Below are 25,053 nucleotides of genomic sequence, written 5' to 3' on the forward strand. Positions count from 1 at the left end.
TTAAAAGGTTAAAAGAGAAAAATCATATGGATATCTCAATAGATGTAAATAAAATTCAGAATCCTTTCAAGAGTAAATTCTTGGCAAACTAAGACCCAAGCAGACTTTCTTAGCAGGATAAAGAGCATCTCTGAAAAAATCTAGTGCAAACATTGTATATCACAGCACAGTGGAAAGAGCTTTCCCTTTGAAATCAGAAACACCTGCCTCCACCACTCTAGGAAGTGTTAGAAAGATAAGTTAGAAAGAAATGAAAGTTAAAGTAAGAAACAAGCCTGTTATTATTTGCAGATAATGTAATTGTCTATGTGGAAAATCTAAGACATTTTATGTATAAATAAATAGAACTAATAAAGAACATATGCATTGTAAATCATCACATCACACACCTTAAATATCGTATCATTTTATTGTCAGTTATGCCTCAATCAAAAATAAAAATACAAAAGTTTAACAGATTTGCCAGATACAATATCAATATATAATGCTGAATTACACTTCCATGAATCAGTAAAAGCTAAAAGATGCCATTTGCAACAGAAAAAAAAAAGTATAAAATGCCTAGCAATAAATCAAATGAAAGTCATCAAAGCTCTTTCTGGAGAAAATTACTATGTTCTACCTACTTAATATAGATCTGGGCAAGTTGTAGCCCTTGATGCATATGCCTTTCTTTTCCGCTCCCCGAAAGCTCAGGTATTTGTTATTTTCAACCCGGGGGGGAAAAGACCATCAAATTTGTCAGAATAATTTCTGCTTATTGATTTTCATTGATCTGTTGCTTTAAAAACAAAGCTTACCGCTTGTATGATACTTTAGAGTTTTCCAAACACTATCACCTTCACTATCTCCCTCACAATAGCTGAGATAATATTGGTGGGCAATAATATTAATGAAGGAATTTGTCAAGGGACAGTAAAGTTTGCAGGCAGGATCAGAACCCAGGCTGTCTCATTCCTAAGCTAGCTGTTTCCACCACACCCTGGAGCTCGTTGGTTGATTAGTTCCCCACATATTTATTAACAATAAACTGGAAGCTGGTGTTAATGAATGCAGTAATGAAAGATAGACATGAACTTGATTTCATAGAGCCCAGAGTCTACTGAGGAAAACAAATGATTATACAATTGACACGGAGCTGGATAATGTTGTGCTGTCGGGGTTCAGAGCAGGGGAGCAGGAAGGCTTCCTGGAGGAAGGGGTATGTATTTCCAAACCAGAAGAGGAGTATGAGTCATCCTGGTAAAGAATAGGGGAGAGAGGTAGGTTGGAAAGTGAAGGAAAGGTGTTTCAGGCTGAGGGAAGAGCGTGTGCAAAGGCTTAGAGGGGAGAACAGAAAGAAGGTCATCATAGCTGGAATCTAATTTATGCTCAGTGAGGGGCGGCAGACAAGAGCCAATCCATGCAGGCTAAATAGTTTGGGCTTGATCCTAAGGAAAATCAGAATCCACTGAAGAATTTTAAGAAGAAGAATGTCATGTTTGATGTGGTTGCAGAGTGGATGAAGTAGAGAAAGAGATACTGACGTCAGGAAGCTGGAGAGGAGACCCTCATACCCAACCAACCTGCTTTCTGCCATCCAGACCCCTCATAACCTCATGAGCCCACCCCCGATATCAGTCAGGACCCTGGGCCACAGAACAGGCCCCAGTTCAGCAGCAAAGGTCTTCAGAAGGGAGTGGTTGGCCCCAGCAATGGAGAAGAGGTTCAGGAGCTCTTGAAGCAGTAAAAAGAACAGCCAGAGTCAGGATTTTTGTCTCATCTTTCATCTCTGTCTCTGCTTCTTTCTGAAAAATGGCATCATTTTCTCCCTCTACACCTGGGCATGCCCCAGAAGGCCAGAGAAGGTGACCCCAAGCATCTACTTTGAGCTCTGTGACTCCAAAGGCAAGAGGGAATTTCTCCCATCAACTCCAGCAGAAAATCCCAGGGAAGGCCCTGGCTGGCTGGTCCTGAGCCAGTTACTATGGCTTAGGAAGGCAGTACTCTGACTGGCCAGCCTGGGTCACATGTCCATGTGATCTAAGTGGGGACAGGTGGAGCTGAGAACTGCAATTGACAGAAGAACAAAAATGGGAAGACTGTACCATTATCAGGTGAAGCCAGAGGCTGGTGAGCAGGTTAAAAACAAACCATCCACAAACAACCAACAAGCCAACACAGTAACAAACCCACTGGTGTTCTGAGTATACATGCACACTTATCCTTCAAGACCGCACTCACTCATCACCTGTAACAGGGACCTTTTTAACCGCTCTGCTCGACTCTGTCAGGGGCCCCCTTCTGTGTTCCCATAGCATCCTGCACTTACCCCTGTCACAGACCTGGTCAGAAGACACAGGTTTGTCCCCCCCACTGGTCTGCAACTCCTGGAGGGCAGGCACCTGTCTGACCTTCTTCCAGGTAATGGTTGGTAGTTGAACGGCTTATTGTACATTTTCCTTCAATCTTTCCTAGAGCTACCCAGTAGAAACAGATTAAAAACCACCAAAATAACTAGTCAGTCTGGATTCGTCAGCTCAACCTCCAGTCCATACAAGGAGGAAGACAGTCAGACCCACAGGGCTGTTCTGACAGTTCTGTCCAGATAGTTGCCTGGACGGGAGATCTTACTGGAGTGTCACCAGCAGCCATCCAAGAACACGGCCACAGCGAGCGGAAGGTCAGGCAAAGACCAGATGCCCTGCCATCTTGCCTCATGCTGCCTATGACAAACAGCCACCTGGAACCCGCGACCCACATCTTTTCCAGCCTCTCAAGGCCTCAAACAAGACCTGCCTGGCAGACTCTTCAACCCAAGGATCCCATTTCTAGGTATCTATATCTGAGAAATGCTCCTCTGTGCACACAATGAGGCATACACAGGATATCTGTTGCAGTACTTTTTATAGAAGGAAAAAAAGGAGGGAACCTAAATATCCATCAATAGGGAAGTGGTTTTCATAAGAGATGACACATCCGTGCCATGGAACATGACACACGACTTCATTTAACAAAACAAGGAAGCTCTACATGTACCAATGTAGAACAATGTCTGGTCGGTTACTAATGCGGAAAAAAGCCAGATGCACAAAATGCATATTGCATGATGCCTTTTATGTTTTTTTAAACACCCATCTCAAAAACACATGCATATGTATGTATAGAAGTGCATAGAAATGGGTCCATAAGGATTATCTGCCCCTCCTAATAACAATGGTTACTGTTCAGAGGGGGTTGAAATGTGGGAGGGTAGCGCAGGAAAGTTTTTCTCTAACTAAACTGTTCAACTATCTGACAAAGAGAATATATGCATAGAGCATTTGTGTAATCAAAATTAATACTTGGGAAAATTAATTCAGGGAATTGTGTGATTGTGTGTATTGCAGCACTACCAGTAATGGCAGAAAACCCCCAAACAACCTAAACGCTCACCTGAAAAGAACCAACTAAACAAAAATGGTTGCCTCTGACAAATGGACACAGGGGTGATGGAAAAAAAATGGGACAAAGCCATGTAGGGTAATAACCTCAAATGAAAATGCCAGCTGCAAACTAATGCTTAGAATATGATCCCATGTTCATAAAAGGAAGACAAGTTATTATAACCTAGGAAAAAAATATATATGCCAACCCACTAAAAATGAGTGGAGGTCAGGTGAGAGGAGTGTGCCCTTGGAGTCACACAGATGGGGTTAAATCCCTGCTCTCAAGCCAGCTGGGTGCTCTTGTGGGTCACTCTGCTCCTCTGAACCCCTTTACCTGTCCTTACAAAGGGAGAATGGCAAATTCCACTTCATGGGGCCAATGACAATGAGCAGTGAATCCAAAAGGCTCTCCCAGCAGGCACAAATCAGCAAGTTTGTTGTGATCAATATCCACGGAGTTTCACGCCAGAGTGGGTTTCAGGTTGGGGGCATGCTTCCATACTGCTTGGATTTTCACAGTGAGCTTGCATCACTTTCATATTTTAAAAAACTAATAAAAACTGAAAGGAGAAAGCAACCCAGCCCAGCAGCTCCTGTGATGTGTACGTTTGGCTGGGCGCTCCACCCAGGTGCTGTCCTGGCATGGAGACCCTGGGTCCAGCGTGCCAGCCATCGCCGGCGACAGCCTGTGAGTGCATGCACCCGGCCGCCGCCAGCTCTCGTCTAGAGCAAATTGCTTCCAATTCCAAGACTGCGACTGTGGAGAAATACAGGTATAATAATCCAGGCTCTCAGAGCACAAAATTCCCTCCCTGATGTGGGCTCAGGACCAAGGAGACAGGCAAGAGGTGGGTGACAAGTATTCTGTCACCTGCCTGCATCCTGTGACTTAATATAGTTTCGACATTTCTCCAGCTGAGTGGCGGCCACGGCTCCAGCCTCACGAAATCGGGCAGATAAAAGCCGGAGCAAAGGGCACTAGGACCTTGCTCCCTGTCATTCTGCAGCCAGCTCTGCCAGAGACAAGCTGGCAAGGAAGCCGCTGAAGTCAGTAAGGAAGTGGATCAGGGCTGCAGGGGAGCAGAGGCGGAGAATTCCACAAATGGGCTGCTTTGAGAGTCTCATGGCTCTGCTGCTCTGTCCCTTTGACAGAAGGGGTGTCAGGGAGGCTCCATTCAGCTACGCAGAGGAGACCAGGCAACTGGCAGTGGATTCTGAGCACCTACTGTGTGGCGGGCCAGTGCAGGGTCCTGACCATGGACAAGCATCATGATAAACAACAGCAGCTACTAAAATAATGATAGCATCACTTCGTGGTTGCCTACTCTGTGCTGTGGTCCACATGCATTTTTTTCATTTACTCCTCGCAAACACCCTCTAAAGTAGAATTTTACAGAAAAGGAAATGGAAGGCTCAGAGAAATTAAGACATTGCCCACCATGACATGCTTTGTAAATGGCAGTTTTAGGATTTGAACCCAGACCTCCATTGTAGCCTATACTCCTACATTCTATAGGGAATGGCATCTCTCATTGTCTAGAACTGCTCTGGGGGCCTGGGGACCCGAGTGCCAGTCCCGGGGAGTGCTGTGGGGCACTGGGTGAGCCGTGGAACCTAGTCCAATTGCCTAGGTCACTCCTGCCCCAGGTACACACTGGAGTGAGTGTGGAGGAAAGAGAATCAGGGAATCAAGATTAAGGGAACCTTAATCAGCTCCCGTGTGCTTGACACTGTGCAGAGCGCCAGACAGGGGGCGGAGGTGGGGGGGAGGCAGGGTGTGAGCAGAAACAACAGGCAAGGCCCTGCTCCCAGGGGGCTCTGTTCTGGGGAATTCAGGGACTGTGGGAAATCAGGCCATTATCCCCAAGACAAATCCAAGGGGCCATTGCTGCCACCCAGCCCTTTTCAGCTCATGATGTAATCAGCTTCAGAGACCTGCGTCCGCACCCTTCTGGGACAGCGGGAAGATTCCCGGGGGATCAGGGACACAGCTGCCTCCATCCCTGCCAGGGCCTTTCTGCCTAGCACAGAGCCCTCCCCCTGACTCTGTCCCTACTAAGTGACAACACCACACTTCACTTGTAGAAAGTTCTTGGTCTCTAATACAGACCAAATAGCATGTTGACTGATATTCACCAAGTCGGAGCTATTGTTGCTGTGGTTTTCTGTAATTTTTGTTTTTTTCAGCCACCTGCCTCCACATCATGTCAACATGACCTAAATTCAGGGGAGGAGCTCTTTCCCTGGCTTCTCTCCCCTCCAGCACCCCCATACAGCTGCCCCACAAATCCCCCTGGAGCCCACACAGATGGCCCGGGATCCTCCCCTCGCCTGCACTGGGTCCTGGGCAGCAGCCAGGGGTCCAAGGCCTGCACCCCAGTGTCCTTGGAGAACAAGCACTACCCAACCCCCCAGAGCCTGCACCTGTCTCCCTTCACCTCACTTCTTCCTGGAAGACCTAGAGGCTCAGTCACAACAGGTAAGCCCCTGCCCCAATCTGGGCCTCAGTTTCCCCATCCGTGGAGTGAGGTCCAGGGGAGAGAACCACCCAAACACAAACACTCTTCACTACTCACTGGGCATGTGCAGCCCCTGACTCACAGTGGGACCCCCACGGACAGGACACTGTATCTCCGTGCCACAGTGCAGGAGACAGCATGTGGCTCTGAGCATAAAATAGGCATGGCCTGAAGTCCAGGCTTTGCTTCTTGCCAGCCACATCTCCTTCCCACCTCTGTAAAAAGCACAGCATCACCTCCTCAAAGGCTGGTAGCTAAAGGTCAAATGAGAAAAGAGGTGGAAAGCTCTCGGCACAGGGCCCAGCACATACTAAGTGTCTGATGACTATTCATTTTATTACTAATAGTGATGATATTTACAACAACTACTTGAATAGAATATAAAACCAGGAGTTGTTACTTCCTTCTCTTTTGAGAGATGCTCACTGTTAGATCCAATTCATTCATTCATTCATTCATTCACTCCACACACATAAATTGGGCACTTTTCACAGCCGGGCAGTCCCCCCATGCCCAACCCGGGCCCTACAGCAATAAGAAGACAGACGGGCCCCAGCCGTCCTGGGACTCACGTCCTATGGGGAAGAATAACAACCCTCAAATACACTGAAAAATTGCAGACTGTAACAGATCTCTCTGAAAATTATCTTTCTTCTTCATCTGAAAATGGACATAAAACTAAACACCACATCACCCTCAGGGGAGCCAGGTTAACTTTCCGTACTCCATGATGGCACAGGCTGCTCCCCCCATATGGCACAAACACCCCTCCCCAGCTCTCTCCACCAAACAAGCTCCTACTTATTTTCCAGCACCCAAGTCCATTGGAGCCAACCCTGGGCCACCGTGACCCTTCCCAGGTGCCACCCAGCTCATAAACATGCCCCCTTCTCCAGGACACACCCAGCTCCTCTGGGCACCTCTGAGTCTGTCTGTGACATGCCCTCCCTGCAGTGATAGCTGGTTGGGCCTGCAGTGGACACAACCTAGACTGGTATCTAGGCCTGTGGGCATCTGGAGCTGGTGACCTCAGCACACCGGGTGGCCTGAGGACAGCAGAGGCTGCTCTGCAGGGGGAGGTGGGCTGGAGCTGGGATGAGAGCGGACAGGGAGGCAAGAGGGCTTCCCCTCCTCTGGGTTTATGTCACCTACCCCCACCCACAATGGTGCCTAGTTGCTCAGTTAAATGTGCTCCAGGGTGTTTCTGGGCCTCTGCATCTGAGCATCCAGCCCACGCCTCCCAGTCCTCCTCCTCCCTCCCCTTCCTGCCCGGAGCAGGTGGAGACAGTTGCTTGGGGTGGATCCTTGGCTGGCCATGAGTGTGGGCCTGATTGCTAGGGTGGAGGGGTCACTGGCCTGGAGCCCTGGGGGCCTGTCCCCCAACCACAGTCAGGAGGAGGGAGTGGGAAGCGGGGATCCTCACAGGAGGCACCCTGAGAGGCCCCCTCCACCAGGGACCCCGTGACAGGTGGGGAAAGTGGGGCCCCGAGAGGAGGGGCTCAGCCCCTGCTGAGGGGCAGGGTGGCCCAGCCCCCTGTGGCCTGGAACCTCCTTGGTTGCAGCTGGGGGTGGGGATGGGGTTGAAGCCGAGACCGCAGGGAGAGGAGAGGGTAGCTGCCCTCTAGATGCAGGGAGAGCACAGCCCTCAATTCAGGGAGTTTTCAAGATAGTTTCTAGCAGCTTTCAACTTGAGAGAAGGCTTTATAAAATCCCATGTGTCTAAAGCTGCCTTGTCCAATGTAGATTCAACCCCCACCTCATGTACCTTCCCCCCGGCCCCCGACCTAATGGGCCTGGCTTGGAGGCCCTGCCAGCTCCCGGGCAGGTCCCAGGCTGGGCCTGGGCTCTGGGGAAGGGGAGGCCCCCTTTGCCTTTGCCTCCTCGCCGTGCACTCTCAATGTGGAGATGCTCAGGGTGGGACCCTCACACATCTCTCTATTTACTCTCTGTCCCTAGATGGGGAGGCCAGTTTCAAGGCCCAGCTAGGGTCCCATCACTGACAACTCCCAGGTGTGTTTTTGTCCAGCCTGGGATGCTGGGTTTTTATATCCAACTGCCTCCTCTTGGACATCTAATGGGCATCTCAAATTTAACATCCAAAACCGAACTCCTGACTGCCCCTGTGCCCAGCAGTCCGCACACCTGCTCTGCCCACAGCTGGCCCTTCTCTGCAAATGGAAACTCCATCCCTCCTGCTGCTCACGCTGATGCCTGGAGTCACCCCTGGCTCCTCACCACCTCACACCCACACCCAACCCACCAGTAGGTCCAATGGCTTTACCTTCAACATTCCAGAAGTGACACCTTGCCACCCCCACATCTCCCTGCTCCGCCCGCCCAGCCCTCAAAGGCTCTGCTCAACCCCAACCCAGCAGCAATCACGCTAGAACATCAGTCAGAGCACGTCCCTCCCCTACTCAGACCCACGAGTGCTTCCCATCTCGTGGCACCCAGGGTGACCTGGAGAGCCCCCACCGTTGCAACGCCGTGTAGTGCCGTGCCATCATCCTGTCCCCCGAGCAAGACCCGACTGACCAGCATGAGCAGACGCGGGACTGGGTGTGTGCCTGTGCGCAGATGTCAGCACAGAGGTGTGGTCACATCTGTGTGGGATACACGTGTCTGTGGCTGAGGGAGTGAGGAGGGGAGAGAGCAGAATGGAGGGAGGCAGAGATCCATCTCACCTGCCCAGCCCCACCTGCAGGTCCGACGAGAGGTGGGTGCGCATGTGTCTTGTCACACTTGGAGAACCCACTCTCAACCAGCCACCTACCCATCTGATGGCTCCATGGCCTGACCTTGGTTCTCACGGGCTTGTACATCCATTTCCTGAGGGTGGTGGCCTTGGCAAATTCAAAGGGAAGACATCTTTAGTCAACCAGAAGGAGAGTAGCAGGTATCAACACCATGAAGGGGGCAGGTGAGGCAGAGGGGGAGGGATTTCAGAGCCACCAAATCACAAGCACCGTAAACCATCCTTGGCGCTCTGGGACCCACGGGGACAGGGGAGGCACTGAGCACGGAGTGCCTAGTATGTGCCTGGCACTCTGCTTCATACAAAGCATAGCTCAGTGGAGTGGCATGAGCATTAAATGAAGATGTGCTAAATGTGCATAAGGCTATTGGTACCTGGCACGTACTTGGTGAAAGGCAGCTATTGGTGTAAACTTTTCATCTGTTCTTCCTCTTGACCTCGTGGGAGCAGCATTACAACCCCCAAGTCACAGAGGCTGAGTGAAGCGAGCCAGTGATGGAGCCAGGCCTTGAACCCAGGCCTTTGTGACTCTGTCAGCCTGATCTGTTTCAGCCCGGAGCCTCTGCTCATGCTGTTGGGTCAGGATTGACCTGCAGGCAACAGAGCCTTGGCCAGGAGAGATCTGGAAAAGAGAGTCCGGGGATATTGGGTGTGATCTAGCCAGGCAGACAGCCTATTGCTGGCATCAGTATACAGCAGACAGGTAGTGGGAGAAACAGGCCCATGCACCTGGGCAACCAGGGACTCCTCAGCCTACTCCTGACCTGGCCTACCCTCTCCCCTGGTTGGCCTGCTATCCTGAACCATAACCAATTCTTATTTCCACTGTGCATTCTGTTCTTCTCAAGATGCCTTTTTCCACCCTGTTACCTGGAAAACTCCTATTGATCCAGCAAAACCCAGACTAAAGAGCACCTCTTCTGAAAGGCCTCCCTGCCTTCTCCCAATTCCTGTAAACTCCTCCTCTCTTCTGCTTCTGAAGTATGTAGCTTCCTCCACACAGGTCCTTTGCAACTTCATTGTAACTTATTTATCTCTTTGCATGTCTATCCCACCTGATAGGATAGCAGGACTTAAACTTTGGTGGGAGGCCAACAGGTACCTTCTAGGTTTGAATCATCATCCACACTGGGACACAGTTCTTTCTATCCTTGGAAAGTTGGGGTTGGGGGAGAAGCCAAGCTCAGGAAATACAGGGACTAAAACCAAGTCTTATTTATCTCTTAGCCTTATTGTCAGCATATGGGCAGCTCTGGGATCTTGGCACGGGCCTTGGCATACCCATTCCCACTGGGGCACAACCAACAGAGGCACCTTGAGGAAGCTCTAGAGGCTTCTCCAGTAGAGGAGGAGGGAGGAGAGAATGGGCTCATGAATTAGCAGTCACCAAGCACCTACTGTGTGCCAGTCTCTGTGCTGGGCATTTCACACACTCCTCAGCCAAATTTCTCAGCCCCCAGAGGGTAAGTTTGTACATCTCCAGTGAGGAATCTGGGGCTTAGTGAGGTTGAAGATGTGTCCAAAGTTACCCCTACTAAGCAGTAGGCCCACTTCCAAACCTAAAATGGTCAAGGAATGTTTCTGAGGCAGAATCCACAGGCCTGCATGACCATCTAGGAGTCGAGGCAGTGAGAACAGGGAGAGGAGCTGTCTCTGCCCTTCTGCGAATGCCAGTTCCGGGCCTTCTCATCTGGACACTGCCCTCACTGGCACATGACTTGCCCCACTCCTAGCCTCTGTCCCCATCTCCAGCCTCATGGAAGGAGCACTGGACTTGGAGTCCAGTGGCCCAGGGCTGGGTCCCACCTCAACCCTTGCAGAGCTCCCTTCAAGCTCCCTCCTCTCCCAGGGCTCCGGTGTCCTCCGCAGGGACATGGGGGTGTCAGCTGTACTTGCTCACATTGCCACGGGAAAGGCGTGGAAGGGCCCAGTGCCACATGACGTGCCACACACCCATGTTAGGTAAGGCCCTTCAGTGCCCTTACGTAGTGCTGGTTTTTCCTAAAGTTGGGGTATTCTAAGTAGTGGTATATAGTTGAACTTCAATAAATGTCCATTCACGAATTAATTAATGGGTTTGCTTTCTGGCTCTGTGACCTCTGCCAGGGCCCTGCCCTCTTGGCCCTCACTTCCCTAGTCCGTGGCTCTCTGTAAAGCATAGTCCTTCACACCCTCTGAGTTCCAAATATAAAATGAAGTAAAACCAATTTGGATTCAGGGAGAAAAAAGCCAGGAGGGCAGAAATAGAAACACTGTCCAGGAGAAGCCAGGTGCCCACATGCCCACCAGGGCTGGAGAGGCCGCCTGCATAGCATCTCCATGAACAGGACCCAGCACACACTTCAGAAAACAGGAAGGGAGGAGGAACGTGGGTGAATGGAAAGAAGCAAAGCGCTGGGGGATGGAGCCTGTGTCTGCCCGCAGCACTGCGGTGGCGTTCCTCACTGTGCCCGGCTTTCCGTGCACACGTCCATTTGAAGCACAGCAGTCCTGGAGATGGACCATCAACCTGTCACAGGGGAGGATACCAAGGCTCTGAATGGGCAGACCCGTCCGAGGGCCCACAGCTAGCGAGGAGCAGAGCCACCTTTCTGGGAGCTAATGGAGGCTGGCCCTCCTGTGAGGCCCTGTGCCTCACCACCCCCACCTCCCCACCCCAGGGCCCTCAGGACCCCTAGTCCCGTGGAAAACAAACAATGATTGTGCAGTGGAATCTGATGGGGACTGCAGGCCGTTGGGAGCCACCAGGGGGCCCTAAGCCTGCCTGGGTGTTGGGGGCCCCCAAGGAGGAGCTGTCTGCACTGGGCCTGAGGGCAAGCAGAGGTCAATCCTGCCTGGGGATGGGGGAGAAGAAGAGAAAGAGGGAGAGGAGGGAGAGAGGGAAGGGGAGGAGAAGGGGGAAGCGCAGGGTCAGGCTGCAGGAGCTGTCAGTGCCAAGACCCAGGGGCAAGACGGGGAAGGCTTGCTCAGGCCCTGGTGGGACACGGTGGGGAGTGACCTCTGGGTGGGTTGTGGTTTGGTGGGGGCAGCGACAGGCCACAGCTCCTCAGAGAGGTGAGGGAAGCTGTGGGCTAAGAAGCAGGACTCCAGACCCAAACCCAGGCCCTGGTGCTCCCTCCACTACCCTTCTGGGAGACCCTGGGCGAGTCACCGACCCTGTCTGGGCTGAGGTAACAGGACAGAGAACTTAGGGGTGACTCCCTCCACCCTCCCCATGTGGGCAGCTTTCATTCCCTCCCTGGGGAGAAAGTGCCTTAAACTCATTGTCACGTTGACAAGGATGGCCCTAAATCTCTGCGATCCATGTCTGCTCTCCCTGGGTTGCTCTTACCCCTACCCCCACCTGTCCCCCCACCCAAGGCAAAGGCAGCCCCTGGGGTCCCAGAGCGGGCCTGCTGTGTGTCCCTGGAGCAGTTACTTGCTCTCTCTGAGCCTCAGGTTCCCTATCAATGCAGTGAAGGACTTGGACAGGGAAGAGGGCTCCTTCCTGCTGAGTCCTCCTGTGTACTGGGCCCTGACCTCCTGCCCTCCCCAGAGCCCTCTGCAGCTGGGATGACTGGTGGTCCCTCCTGCATCCTGAAGCACAGACTCCCACTCCTGCTCCTCCCCTTCCTCTGGGTGATATCAGCAGTCACCAGGCAGAAAAGCCAGCCTCCACATCACTGCATCACTGGTCCAGGACCCACCCAGGCTCCTGCTGCCTCAGACATCACACCTTCCCACTTGGCTGCTTTACCACCCACCATCTCCCCTCTCCCTCCCCTCCAGAGAACTCCAGGCAAAGTGGGTCCTCCCTGTGCTTCCAACCCCTCACCACTCCCATCCTGGCCCTTTGCTTCTGCTGTATCCTCTCCTTCTTTGTCCCTCCTCTCTCTGAGGAACTCCTATGCATCCTTCGAAGCCCAGACTTATCTCTTTGGTGAAGCCTTTTCCAGGCACAACTAATCACTCCTTAACTCTGCCCAAGAGCAGCTACTAGAGAACATGTTCTGAGCCAGTAACACATACTGGGCTCTGTCCTCACCCCCAGGCACCATCTCAATCCTCACCAGCTTGCATTGAGGCAGAGATCATCATTATCTCTTCTGTACAGATGAGGAAGCTGAGGCTTAGAAAAGTGACCAGACTTGCCTGAAGCCACACAGCCAAGAAGCAGTGGAGGCACCACCTCTTTTTGTGATTATAGGTGTCCCCGGTTGTCTCCCCAACTAGGTGGTGAGCAGCTCAAGCAGGAATCATTCCTAAGTCTTCCCTAAATCCCAGAACCTAAAAAAGCAGGGCCTGTTCAGTGAATGCATCTGCCGATCTATTCCCACCTCCCAGCCTTTGTCCCCCTGCCTGGCTTCCCTTCCTAGTCCACCTGCCAGGTCCAGGCCTCCCTAGTCTCCACACATTGCCTCTTCAGGGATGTCTTGTCCTCCCCAGAATGCCTTTGCGCCTCTTTCCCCAACTGCTTATTTGGAGTTGGGCCCCCAGTGAGGTACACTTTCCCAGGAGCCCAGGAACTGCCTCATTCAGACCTTCCTCCAAGTGCCTGGCTTATGCTTCTCAGGAAACTGCTCGACACTCAGCCGAACTGAATGCTAACTCAAGTCCCTCTTGGGTCAGTGACCTGTCCCAGCACTGACATCTGGAGTCCCAGCTCTGTGGATGTACAGATCCCCATGTCCCCCGTGCATGGGGCCAGGGAAAGAGCTGAGACAGGGGGGTCAGCCAGGCCTGGGCTCACATCCCCTCCTGCCGTTAATTAGCTGAGTGACCTGGGAAAGTTACTTCATCCTCTAGAGCCCCAGACTCCCCCCAGGAAGGTGGGGGCAGCAGTGCCCACCTGGGGGGCAGAGCCAGGGTTGACAGGGCTCAGCTTGAGCACAGCCCAGCACACAGTAGGTGCTCAGTGAACATCAGGCCCCCACAAAGGGACGCCAACTGTAAGCTGCATCCAGTTCAGAGCTGTTGAGTTAATCCTTCATCCAGTAGCCTCCGAACCCCTGGCCCACCCCTTCTTCCCAGGTCCCAGGCTGGCCTTGAGCCCACCCAGGCCCTACTGCTCCTAAGGTCATTCATGTGAGTTTTGTGAGGGTGGTTACAGAGAATAGATCTTTCAGGATATTTAAATTCCAGTCATGTTCTTCAATTCACCCCACACCCAAAGAGAAATGCTATGTTTGGCAAAGGTCACACAAACGCATGAAATGGAGCAGAAGAGGAGATGAGGACTGGATTAAGGAGCAGGTGATGATCACTAGAGGAAGCCTAGCTCTTCCTCAAGAAGCACACGCCCTACAGCGCTGCAAAGCCCAGGGTGGGTGCTGTTCTCCCCACCCCTCGGAAATGCTGATTTAGAGGGCTAGCTGACTGTTTCCTAACAGCAGTACCATGAACTCTGTTTATTGAGCACCTGCTTCCTTGGGTCACTGAGCCCTGCTCTGTCATGTCACCATCCCCACTGCATGATGGTGGCCACTGAGCGGTAAAGGGACTCACACAAGGTCACACACAGAAGTGAGAGGTGGTGCAGGGATTTGAACCCAGGTCTGTGGGCTCAGAGACCCCTGCTTCTCTTCCCACTCTCCTGCTCCCTGGGAATGTGTGGGATTAGAAAAGGAAAGGTGAGCAGAGAAATGAGCCCAGTCCAGGTGGATGCCCACCAGCTTTGGGTCCAACCCACACCTCCAGTCATTTGCATATTTTTGCATGTCAGACTCCAGAGGCCTCAAGTATAGGCAGTAATCAATTAATTAGTGCAACCAACCAGTTGGCAGGTAGCCACAGGATGCCCTTAGACTGCTGTCATCATGTCATCCATGTCATCATCTCCTGGGTCAGCAGCCGACCCTGAATGGGCCCAGCCCCTGCTGTCAGCACATCCTGGGCAGAAGGGAGACACTAAGAGAAGACTCTTCAGTTTCCTGGAATAAAGAGTCTGCTGTTCTGCAGTTTTCCACCATAGTACACCTCAATAAAACGAGGGCCCTGAGTAACGGGGGGATGACCGGCCTCTGTTCTCTGCAATCACACTATAGGCAGAACCTTCTTCCAGCCCAGAGCTCATGGGTGCACAGAGCCCCTCCCTAGAGGTAAAAGGACCTTCCAGGGCAGAGCAGGGACAGGTGGTCTGGCCCAGGTCACACAGACACCCCTGAGGGGCAGCAGGTGCCCTCCGAGACAGGCTGTTGTGACCAACCTCCAGGGTCCCCCATTAATGGGTTACTCTGTCCCTAAATGACCAGGATGGAGGAAGAGATGGTGGAATCTGGGCCCATGGGACCCAAATGAGGTCATGCCCCACATCCTTACAGTCCCTAATGCCTTTAAATGATATGGAAATGATCCCAGGTTTTCTAGCAGCTGCAAGGCCAGAGTCGCTTGTAGAGCCTGGAGTGTCTGCCACGAGCTGAGAAAGGCTGGATGGTGGGGTTAGCCAGGATGCACAAGTAAGTTAATGCACTCGGGAGTGGAGGAACCAGGGAACTGATGCCTGAATGAATGAATGAATGGGGAGAATGGGTGAGAGGAAGAATAAATGAATGCACCGAGCAAATGACAGCGTGGATTACTGGATGGAAGGAAGCAAGCGTGCCTGAGTGAACAAGGCTGGAGTTCATACTGGATATATTCTCATTATCCTTTCCTCAGAGGAGAGAAACCTGAGGCATGAGAGCTGGTGTGCCCAACGCCACGCAGCCAGCGTGAGGCAGAGCTGGGACTCCGACGAGGCCGTCTGACCGTGGAGCCTGCACTTCCAGCTCCGCCTTGGCTGGCAACAGGGCCAAGGCTCATCAGAACTGGGCCTTCCCAGCACCCCGCCCCAGCACCCCCCAGCTGACATTCAAAACAACCTAATGAAATCCAGCTCCTAACCAGAATGGTGCTCGGTTTCACCAGCAAATCTTGTTGTCATTGGCCAGGATTTGGCTGGAAGCAGATCTTGCCTTTTCCATGGTTGTTTCCAGTGGTTGTCCGCATGCTCAGCTTGCTGCCTCTGCCAAGCTGGAGGGTGGCCTGAGGCTTGGCAGGCTGCAGGGGGCTTGCTCTCCCCCAGAGAAGGGCAACAAAGGAAGAGGTAAGTGTCACTGACAAGCGTCATCAGGGCCTATGCCTCCCTTGGTCCCGTTGCGCCCTAACTCATTGTTTATAGACAGGAGAGTTTTGTTTGCATCTTGATGTCTATGTCACCTGTTCTACCCCATTCAAGGTTGGATGGAGAAAGGCAGGGAGGGGGCCAGGGAGATGGGGGCGGGCGGTGGTCACATGGGGACAAACACGCTCAGCATCAACAGCCAAATCTAAACAATGAGATAAGTTTTCCTGTCAGGTGATCAGCTCCTGTCCCTGGAAGTGTTCAAGTAATTGTAACCTAGCAAAGAGAGGGCTTCCTGTATTAGAGGCAGTTGGACCAAGGTCATTTCCTGTACTGATAGCTTGATTCGAAAATTTCTGTTTCTACTCTGAATGCTTCTGTGTTCCAGCTTTTTGTAGAGCTTCCTAAATCCTGAGATTCTGCAGGCCTATGAGTCCATGAATGCATCTTGTGATCCCATAATTCTAGGATTCTGTATAAAGACAAGATGCTCAGATCCTGCAATTCAAAGATTCTAGAAAACACTTCTTGGAGTCTATGAAAGATATTCTATTTCCAAGATTCCATACATCTCAGGTGCTATGAATGGTACTGATATGTTCAAAAATGTTCCAGCATATGAGGAATGTGCAGATTTGGAGAGCTGGGGTGTCTTACATATCAGTACCTTTAGAAAGAGGCTATTCAGAGGTTTATCTCCAGGGAACTCTCAGTATTTGGTAGAGTTCCTGGGAGTTCCCATTCCCTTCTCCCTTCTCTCATCCTTACCTGACTAACCCCAGTCTCTCCCTTCAAGGACCCAGCACCCTCAGAGTTGAATGAAATATTTCAGAAGTTCCCACTCCCTCATCCTCCTAACCTCCACCTGAGCCTGTTTAACCTGCCAGCAGAGATGGTCCTTGACACTATTCTGCAAACTGTTTTTTTGGGGTTCCTCCACACACATTTCCCCTGGGGACCACCTCCTGCTGCCCTGCCACTAGGACCTTCCCAATGGGAGTTGCCACCTATTATGACCCAGAAAATGCTGTCACAAGAACTCCTGCATCCACGCCAACATCCTGAGAGGATTAAATAAGTCTCGAAGCCCCAGGCAACAAAAACCATTAGAAAACCCCTGGTCATATGTGGTCCCAGCTAAATACTTCAGGGATTTTTTTTCCTTTAGAATTAATTGTGACAATAGTAGAGACGCAGGCTTTGGAGGACAAGAGAATTTTTCTAGTGTGTCTCACTCAAAATAAACAGCTTAGGAAGCAAGAAGCCAGGAGCTGACTTTCATCTCAGCTCTGTTTGCTTTTCCTGATCCACTCACCCAGCTCTGCCATGGACGTCTCCTCTGCCTATTGTGTGAACTGCGTACTCTCAGCGGCTCTGAGCAACTGGCTCCCTGCCAGTTCAGTTTGGTTTCTCTGGAAAGGAATTGGATCCAAGGAGGGGAGAAATGGGAGTCAAGGCAGGGAAAGCCTGGGAATACAGAGGAGGCAGAATCCACAGCCGGTCCTCCGGAACATCCCAGGGAGGCCCTCCCCACCCACCCAGACCCCAGCAGGGAGGCTGGGGTCCCAGGGCGCCTGTGGCAGAGAGGGCACCCAGGGCCCAGAGTCAGCTGACTTGGCTTGGCCGTGGAAAAGAGGAGCAGGGGTGATAGAGGTCAAATCCCCTGCATTCCAGGTGCACAGGCCTGCGTGTAAGAGGAGGGGGCATCGCTGGCAGCCAGGTAGCCCCGGGCACCCACCAGCCTGCTGCCTGGGGCCTCAGCACCCTGCTAGCTGGACCTTCTCTGCAGCTGCTGCCCAGACTCCTCTGGCCAGATGTGAACAGACAGGAGCCCCACACACACCCCAGGCCAAAGCAGGACAAGCCTTTGGCTCAAAGACCAGACAACAGGCACCTCAATGTGGGAAGAAGCCTTGTGAAGCCAGAGCCGTCCAGAGACAGATGAGATCCATGCGGCCTCATGACCGCTCTGGTCTGTTTTCCACTTCGGGAGCTGAGGTAGCTGCTATAGTAACTGCTGCACAGATGCACAAGGTTGTGCAGGCAGTTCAGGGACAGAGCAGAGCAGGGCAGGGGTGTGGGGTGGGGGGACCAGGACTTGGCCTGGGAGAGAAGGGTGGGAGAGGGAGGGAGGAAGGTTGTGTGTGGAGCCCACTCCTTACCAGGCCCTGTGATGGGCGCTTCCCGTACTTTGCCTTACGTAATCCGCACAACAGCCCTAGGAACTTCCGTAAATGTCCCCATGTTTCCGAGGGGAAAACTGAGTGTCTGGGGTGATAGGGCCTGCCCAGGTCACCAGCTGTTTAGTGACAGGACCAGGATCCCCACCCAGGCCTGTCTGGCTCCAAAACAAGGGATTTTCCTTGTGTCCCAATCAACATAGACAAGAAATAACCAACAGCTAGAGGCCCTATTAGGCACAGAGCATGGGACTCAGGGCCACAGGAAGCTCCAGGAAGGGTCCTGAACTTAAAGTGGGGAAGCTGAGCCTCAAACTGTGCCCCTCTCACTTTCTAGATGCATGCCTTGGGCCTCTCTCAGCCTCAGTTTCCTCATCTGTAAAATGAGAGTGCTGACCCTACCTGTGGGGTTAGTTCGAGAGCTGCAATGAGACCCGAGTGCCTGGCACAGCGCGCTGTCCTTGATTGCCAGCTTAGGCGGGATCTGTGCTCTCTGAGGCGCCTCACTTCCCTGGAGTTCTGGCTCCTGACTTTGTGCATCCCCCCACCCACCCATCTGTACATCCATCCAATCATTCTCTTGCTGCTTTACAGCGTGAACTTAGACCTGCTTTGTGCACAGCACTGGGATGCGAGCCTATGAGGAACAAGACATAGTTACTGATGTCCAAAAGCCTTCCCAGCCCAGTGAGAGTGGCCCTGGGAGAGCAATGGCTGGTGGCCAGGGCTAGAACAAAGCAGCTAAATTATCATCAACCTCAGCATTCTTGGCAGAGGTGTGGCATATGCAGAAGAAAGGAGTTGCAGAAAAGCTGGCTTATTTGAGGAGGAGCTCGGTGGGCCTGCCCCCAGCATGCTGATGGGTACCTCAGAAGGAAGCAGAGAGAAGACACAGCCTGAAAGGAGGCAGGGCCAGACTGAGAAGCCTCGATGCCTCGGCCAAGAAGGTTGAACTTGATACCACAGGCAGTTAGGAGCCACTGAAAGTTCTTGAGCTGGGACATGGCAGGATAAAACTCACATGTTAGAAAGTGCACTCTGGCAGCAGTGAGGAGGGCAGGAGTGAGGGTCCCAGCTGGGAGACTGGCGCATCTCCTGGGCCCAGTGCCCTAGGGCTCCACTCCCAGCAGGTTCCTGGAACACAGGGATACCACAAGTTGGATGACTCAGGTTCAATCACCAGGTGGGAGCTAGGCTGGGGAGTGGCCTGGCAGCAGTCCAGCCCAGAGCCCAGCCCATGACCCAACATGCAAACGCACACCTTATGCACTCCCCACAAAGCCCAGGGGGGGTCCCAGAGTCAGCCCTCAGCCCCCACCTGCCCCAAGGGGACTGCTTCAGCCCCTGCCCGTCCTCATGCCAACCTCCACATCTCCTGTCCTTCTAAGCCAGTGACTTCATTTCTTCTGCCCAGAGAAAATCCAATCAGAACTCCCTGGATTTACTAACATCAAATACCCAAACCTTCCAGCACTCACAGGGCCCCCCACTTCCTCCTGAAGATGGAGACTGTGTCCCCTCTGCTGTTGGGGGCCCTGCTCTGACTGGCCCCTCCCACCCACCATCTTAATCTGTCCAGGGGGAGAGGGAGGGGCAGGTTTAATCTCTTTATCTGTCTGTCTCTATCTATCTATCACCTATCATTTATCTATCTGTATGTAGTTATTTTTCTCTAGCTCTATCTCCCCCCTCCCTTCAGCAGTTGATTAATATTTGGTTATATTCAAGTCTCTCTTACCTCACAACACACAAACAGACCTGAATTTGATGTCCACACCAGCTATCACCCTCTCTTTCCCCTCACAGTCAAACTTCCTGAACTCACTGTCCATACTGTATCAGTTTTCACCCACACATTTTTGTGCACCCTGCAGTCCCCATTCATGCCCTGTAACAGTGCCTAGTTGAGGTCACTCTGACCTCCACACTGGTTCAGCCAGGGGCCACCTCCAGCCTACTTTGCAGCCACCCCCTGGCTGGCCTCTCCCCAGCCCCAGCCCTGTCCATACCCTTTCAGTGGCCAAAGGGACCTTTAGACCCAAATTTGCTAATGTCCCTCCCCTGCTGACACCCTGCACAGCGCCTGCCACTCTCAGAATAACATCCCAACACCCCAGCATGGTTCTGCTGCCCCTGCACCATTTACTGGATGGATGGATGGATGGGTGGGTGGATGGATGGATGGGTGGATAGACAAGTAGATGGATGGATAGTGAAGGGTAGATAGATGAGTATATCACAGACAACACATCTAACACTCAGAGCTGCTTCAGACCCCACAACTCACACACAAGATTGCCCCAGACCGTCCCTGCCCAACCAGCAGCTCTCAGCCCCACAGGAGGACACAGTCTCACGCAGGACGAAGCCCTACCCGCCTGGGGACGTGACCTGCCTCTCCTTGCTGCTCCTCAGTCTCACCTCTGTGAGGCGGGTCACTTGGTCAGCCTTCAGCCAAAGTCATGGCAGCTGCATGAAGCTGGGCCAGCCCCTAGTGGGGGCCCAGCGGGACACACACCCAGGCTTGCCTGGCCCAGAGCCGGGCTCTTCCCCACCCCACCCACTGTCCTGCTCAATGTGAGGGCGACACCCTGGGGCTGGGTCGCATGCAGCTGAGCTGAGGATTGGGTGACAGTGACAAGCTCTCTTCCCAGCTGAAAGCCATCAGTCACCTCAGCCAGAATAAACCCCTGAGGATAACACAACACTAACGTTAATGATAATCAAACCACCCACCGCCGCTGCCCCAGCTGGGCGCTGACCCTGCCCGAGCCCCACACCCGCTCTCCCTGCTTTCTCGTCTCAGTTACCCCTCCACACGGCCCTGCGAGCTGCTCCTGCTCATCCCCACCTCACAGAGGAGGAAACTGGGGCTCCCGGAGGGGCAGTGACCCGCCCGAGGCCCCGAGGCCCCAGGAGAGCCAGGCTGGTCCCCAGGATCCCCAGCCAGGGCCCACGGGCCTGTTCAGCATCTCCCACGTGCAGGTCGTGTCCTGGCCCAGCAAGCCTTTCCCCATCTCCCCACCCCGCCTCCCACCTGCCGCACCTGCACAGCAGTTTGAGTCAATCAGGCCCTTTACACTGACCTGAAATGGCCTCCGTTTCCCAATCTGCCTCACCCTGAGCAGTAATATCCATGAAATTAGGGCTCGACGCACTAATTGCTGGTTGGCTTTTTTCTGATAGTGATTAAAATAAATACAGAACTGGTAAAATATAAAATGATTGTCCATGTGACACGTTATCACCTCTCAAACCCCCTCGAGTGCGTCCTCCTCGCTGGGAGGCTCCGGCTGCCGCTGGAGAGGCAGAAGGAGGAGGAGCAGGCGGCGGCAGCTGGACAGACGGACGCGGCCTGGCCTCTCCCCGCCCCTCAGCCCAGGACAACGGCAGCCTCTCCTTCTCTCTGGGAGGCTCTTGAACAAAGGAACCATCATGGCAGCCAAAGAGGTGGCCCGGCTGCCCACAGGCCCCGTGAGGGAAGATCCTTGGAGGGTCATAGGCTGTGACGGCCCCAGGGGCCCCTGAGAGTGGGGCACGCGCGGGGGTGCTCACCGCATGGGCTCCTGGAGGAAGCCCAGACTTGGGGCAGAATTCCTGGCCCTGCACCCGCCTCAGGAGAGAGACTGGGGGGAGCGTGCTGTTCGCGGGCCAAGGGCGCCTGCCAGGAATGAAGGAGGAAACTGCAAGGGAAAATCCGAAACCAAGAAGAGGGAAAAATTCTTCCCGGCTCGTGGCCACGTGCCCAGGCAGCACAGGGCCAAGCGCGGGCGCAGGGAGGCAGCAGGCAGGGAGGCCTCCAGGTGGAGAGGGGGCTTCAGGGGCAGGGCGAGGAGTCTGCAGAGGAGCCGTGGCCGGGCTGGAGGGGGCCCAGAGGTGGAGCCAGAGGGACTGGTTCCCCGTCCTGTGAACCCCAAAGAGTGCCTGGGACAACAAAGGGGTTTCCCCCTAGAGGAAGGAAAACTCGGGGGCCATGTGACGCAGGCAGACCTGGGTTCAGGTCCCAGAGCTTCTACTTGCCCCTGCAAGTCCCTTCTGCCCTTTAAGCCTCACTTTATGCAAACTAAAATGGGGCTGGTCTTATCTCCCAAAGTGATTGTGAGGAATAAATGAGGTTAAAACTGGTAGAACAATGCTTAGCTCGTAGTAAGTCCTGATGTATGTTAGCTATCCATAGATTTATATTTATAAATTACTATTTGTAGTTGCATAATATACCGTGTTATTATATATTTATTTTTATGTATGTTATTTACATGGTTATATTATTTATAAGTTAATTATATATCATAGTGTGTTATATATAAGTATTATATATAATATACTATGTATACTGTAACATACTATAAACAATGTATTATCATCATTCCCACTACAGGCTGTGGGACAGGCAGCGGATACGGTCTGTGTGGCTGCATGGCCTTCATTCTCTCACACGTTCAGTCAATATGCACATTTATCAGGACCCCGGGAAGCAGAGTTGAGCCCATTCCGGGGCATAAGTGAGCATAGTCCCTCCTCCTCAGGAGTACCTCACAGAGGACGGAGTTGCCGTAGCTCCTAGGGTGCTGGAGTTCCAAGTTCAGCTCACATGCTGAAGTACCTACTGCGTGCCTGGTACAGCTGAGGTGCCGTCAGTGAAATGAGGCTCAGGAAGAGAAGGACTTCCCAAGGTCACACAGGTGTGAGGAGCCGTGCCTCCTTCCCAGGTCTGGGCACAGGGTGGGGGGCCTCCCTCTGGACGGCCCCCCTGCAGACCCCACACTTCCCATCCCCAGCACTGAGTAGGGTGGCTGCTCCCACTTTACAAGGAGGAGACAGGCAGAAAGGAGCCACATCAGACCCTGCGAGCCTGAGGGACAATGGACGGGACGTGTACTGACCTGTTGTAGGTCTTCCACGAAGGGGGAGAAGACAGTTCTGATCTGGGGGGAGGTGCTGCCTCCTCCTGGAAGCCCTGGTGGGCGACCTGGAACCTGGGACCCCAATGAAGATGCTATTTCCACCTGAACACCAACCTGCACCTGCCCTGTGCCCAGCACTTCCACATGGTCTCATTTCAGTCTCCATGAACCGGTGAGGTGGGAATTGTTCTCCCCATTTTCCTAGGAGAGCACAGAGGCCCAGAGGGGCAGCCACATGTCCCATGTCACACGGCACGTCAGGGACAACACTTGGACTCACCCCAACTCTTTGGATTGTCTAGTCTGTACTCTCTCCAGTGTGCCAAAGGGGCCTTCCTGAAGCCCCTCAGCCACCTCTAATTTGGGGTGCCTAATATCCCCTTCCCTACCCAGGCTATAGTTATTTTTGACTTACAGACACCTATATCCTGCTTTAGAGACAGAAGACTTGGCCCATTGCCCACAGGAACAAGAGAGAGTGGAGGAATTGGAAGATGCCTCGGTAGGTTGCTCCTGCTCAGCCCCCCACCCCATCCCCAACACTCGGGTCTGAGCTGCCACACCTAGCCCAGCAAAGCCCTGGACAGGCCCAGAGATGGGAGACCAGAGATGCCCCCGGCCCTCGACAGGGTATCTGAGAGAGCAGATAGGAGAGTGCAGCCTGGCCGGAGTGGAGAGAGAGCCATCCTGAGGAGACCCACACCCATGGTTTGCCCCTGGAGATAGGTCACTGCCCACCTTGGGAACCTTTGTATGCCGAGAGAAGGGGGTCATCTAAAGGGATTAGATGTGGTGCTACCGAGTACCAGGAGTGGCGGAAACTAGCCCAGCTCACAGACACTTGCTGCTGAACCCTATTCCCCAGCCCGGCTGGTTACCCTATTCCTGGGCCAATGGTGCCATCCTGTGGCCAGATTCCTCCATAGCAGCCCAGGCCTGTGATTCCAGCCCACTATGATTACTTAACTCCAAGGTCTAAGACAGTCGTTGCGATCATCTTGCCCAGTGTTGGGGATCCATTTCACAGGTGGAAAAACTGGGTCGTCCAAGTAGCCATGAAGGGTGAGTAGGGAGAGTAGGAAACTTGGAGTTCAACAGGCCTGGGCAACAGCTGGACCAAATAGCACCTTGGGTGTCCAACCAAGTTTGAATTTTATTTTGGAGACAATAGGAGCCAGAGAAGGTTCTTGAGCAAGGGTATGACCTGATCAGAGTGCAGGACCATCAGTGTGCAGAATGGACTAAAGAACAAGGCAGTTACCCTGCTATTGTCCCAACCTGTAGAGAAAGGACTGGAACCTCCTTTTCATTGTACTGAGTCAGAACCTCAGTACAGCAATGTTCTGCAAAGAGCCCTGACTTCAGAGCCAGAGATGCCTGGGTTCAAATCCTAGCTCTGCATTTACTGGCTGTGTGACACTTTATACCTGGCAGCCTTAGTTTCCCTGTTTGTGAAAAAAATTTGTTAAAAGGATCACTCGGATTTTGAATTCAAAATTGTGTACAGATCACCAAATACCTAGTGGGTGATCAATAAAAGGTAACTCAATGCGTGACCTAAATCTGATTCTGACCCCGAATACTCAATCCCCGTGTCAACACACCCTAAAGCTGAGCTCCGGGGGGCCGAGCCTCCCAGCCACGCCTCCCAGCCACGCCCCCGCGCGAAGGGGAGCCACGCCAACAGGCGAGCTGCCTCTGTCTCCTCCCGCACGAACTGCCTTCATACCTGAACCAGAGGGGATGCTGGGACTCCCTCCCCCCTCCATTTTTTACAGAGCATTAATCCAGGAGACAATCATGTAATTAAAAGAGGAGAAATGCAAAACACTCCCCTGAGCAGACTTTGCCATCTTCCCTCCCTTATAAGTCCATTAATGAATTGTAACTGGGAAGACAAACGCTTTGTTGAAACCTGGTAACCAATTCACTGTGGGACCCCCGAGACTCCCATTGTGGACCAAGACCTAAGGAAAGAAAGAAAAAACAAAATTCCTAATCAGTTTAGTCCTATTTATCTATACAAAAATCAAAAAAACAAAAATATTGGCTACAAAGTAACTTGCCATCTGCCAATCGACTGCAGCTGCCCTGGGGAAATGCTAGTGTTTCTTCTTTCTGGGACTTGTTTAAACCTTCTGTTAATCAAACAGAGAACAGAAAGAGACGTGAGAATGACATGGAGAGGGCGGATTTGTGAGGACCTG

At 52.7% G+C, this 25,053-nt stretch overlaps 1 long non-coding RNA gene across 1 annotated transcript; it reads right to left on the minus strand.

Annotated features, from left to right (window-relative positions):
* Positions 1 to 428: 428 nt before the first annotated feature.
* Positions 429 to 9,471, minus strand: LOC140848863 (uncharacterized). The gene is made up of 3 exons (XR_012130094.1): positions 9,067 to 9,471; positions 8,611 to 8,769; positions 429 to 4,164 (listed from the first exon to the last, which is right to left on the minus strand). It is a non-coding gene; the product is annotated as an uncharacterized lncRNA (long non-coding RNA).
* Positions 9,472 to 25,053: the final 15,582 nt, after the last annotated feature.

This window comes from Manis javanica, chromosome 4, assembly GCF_040802235.1.
Source record: "Manis javanica isolate MJ-LG chromosome 4, MJ_LKY, whole genome shotgun sequence".
Lineage (NCBI taxonomy): Eukaryota > Metazoa > Chordata > Mammalia > Pholidota > Manidae > Manis > Manis javanica.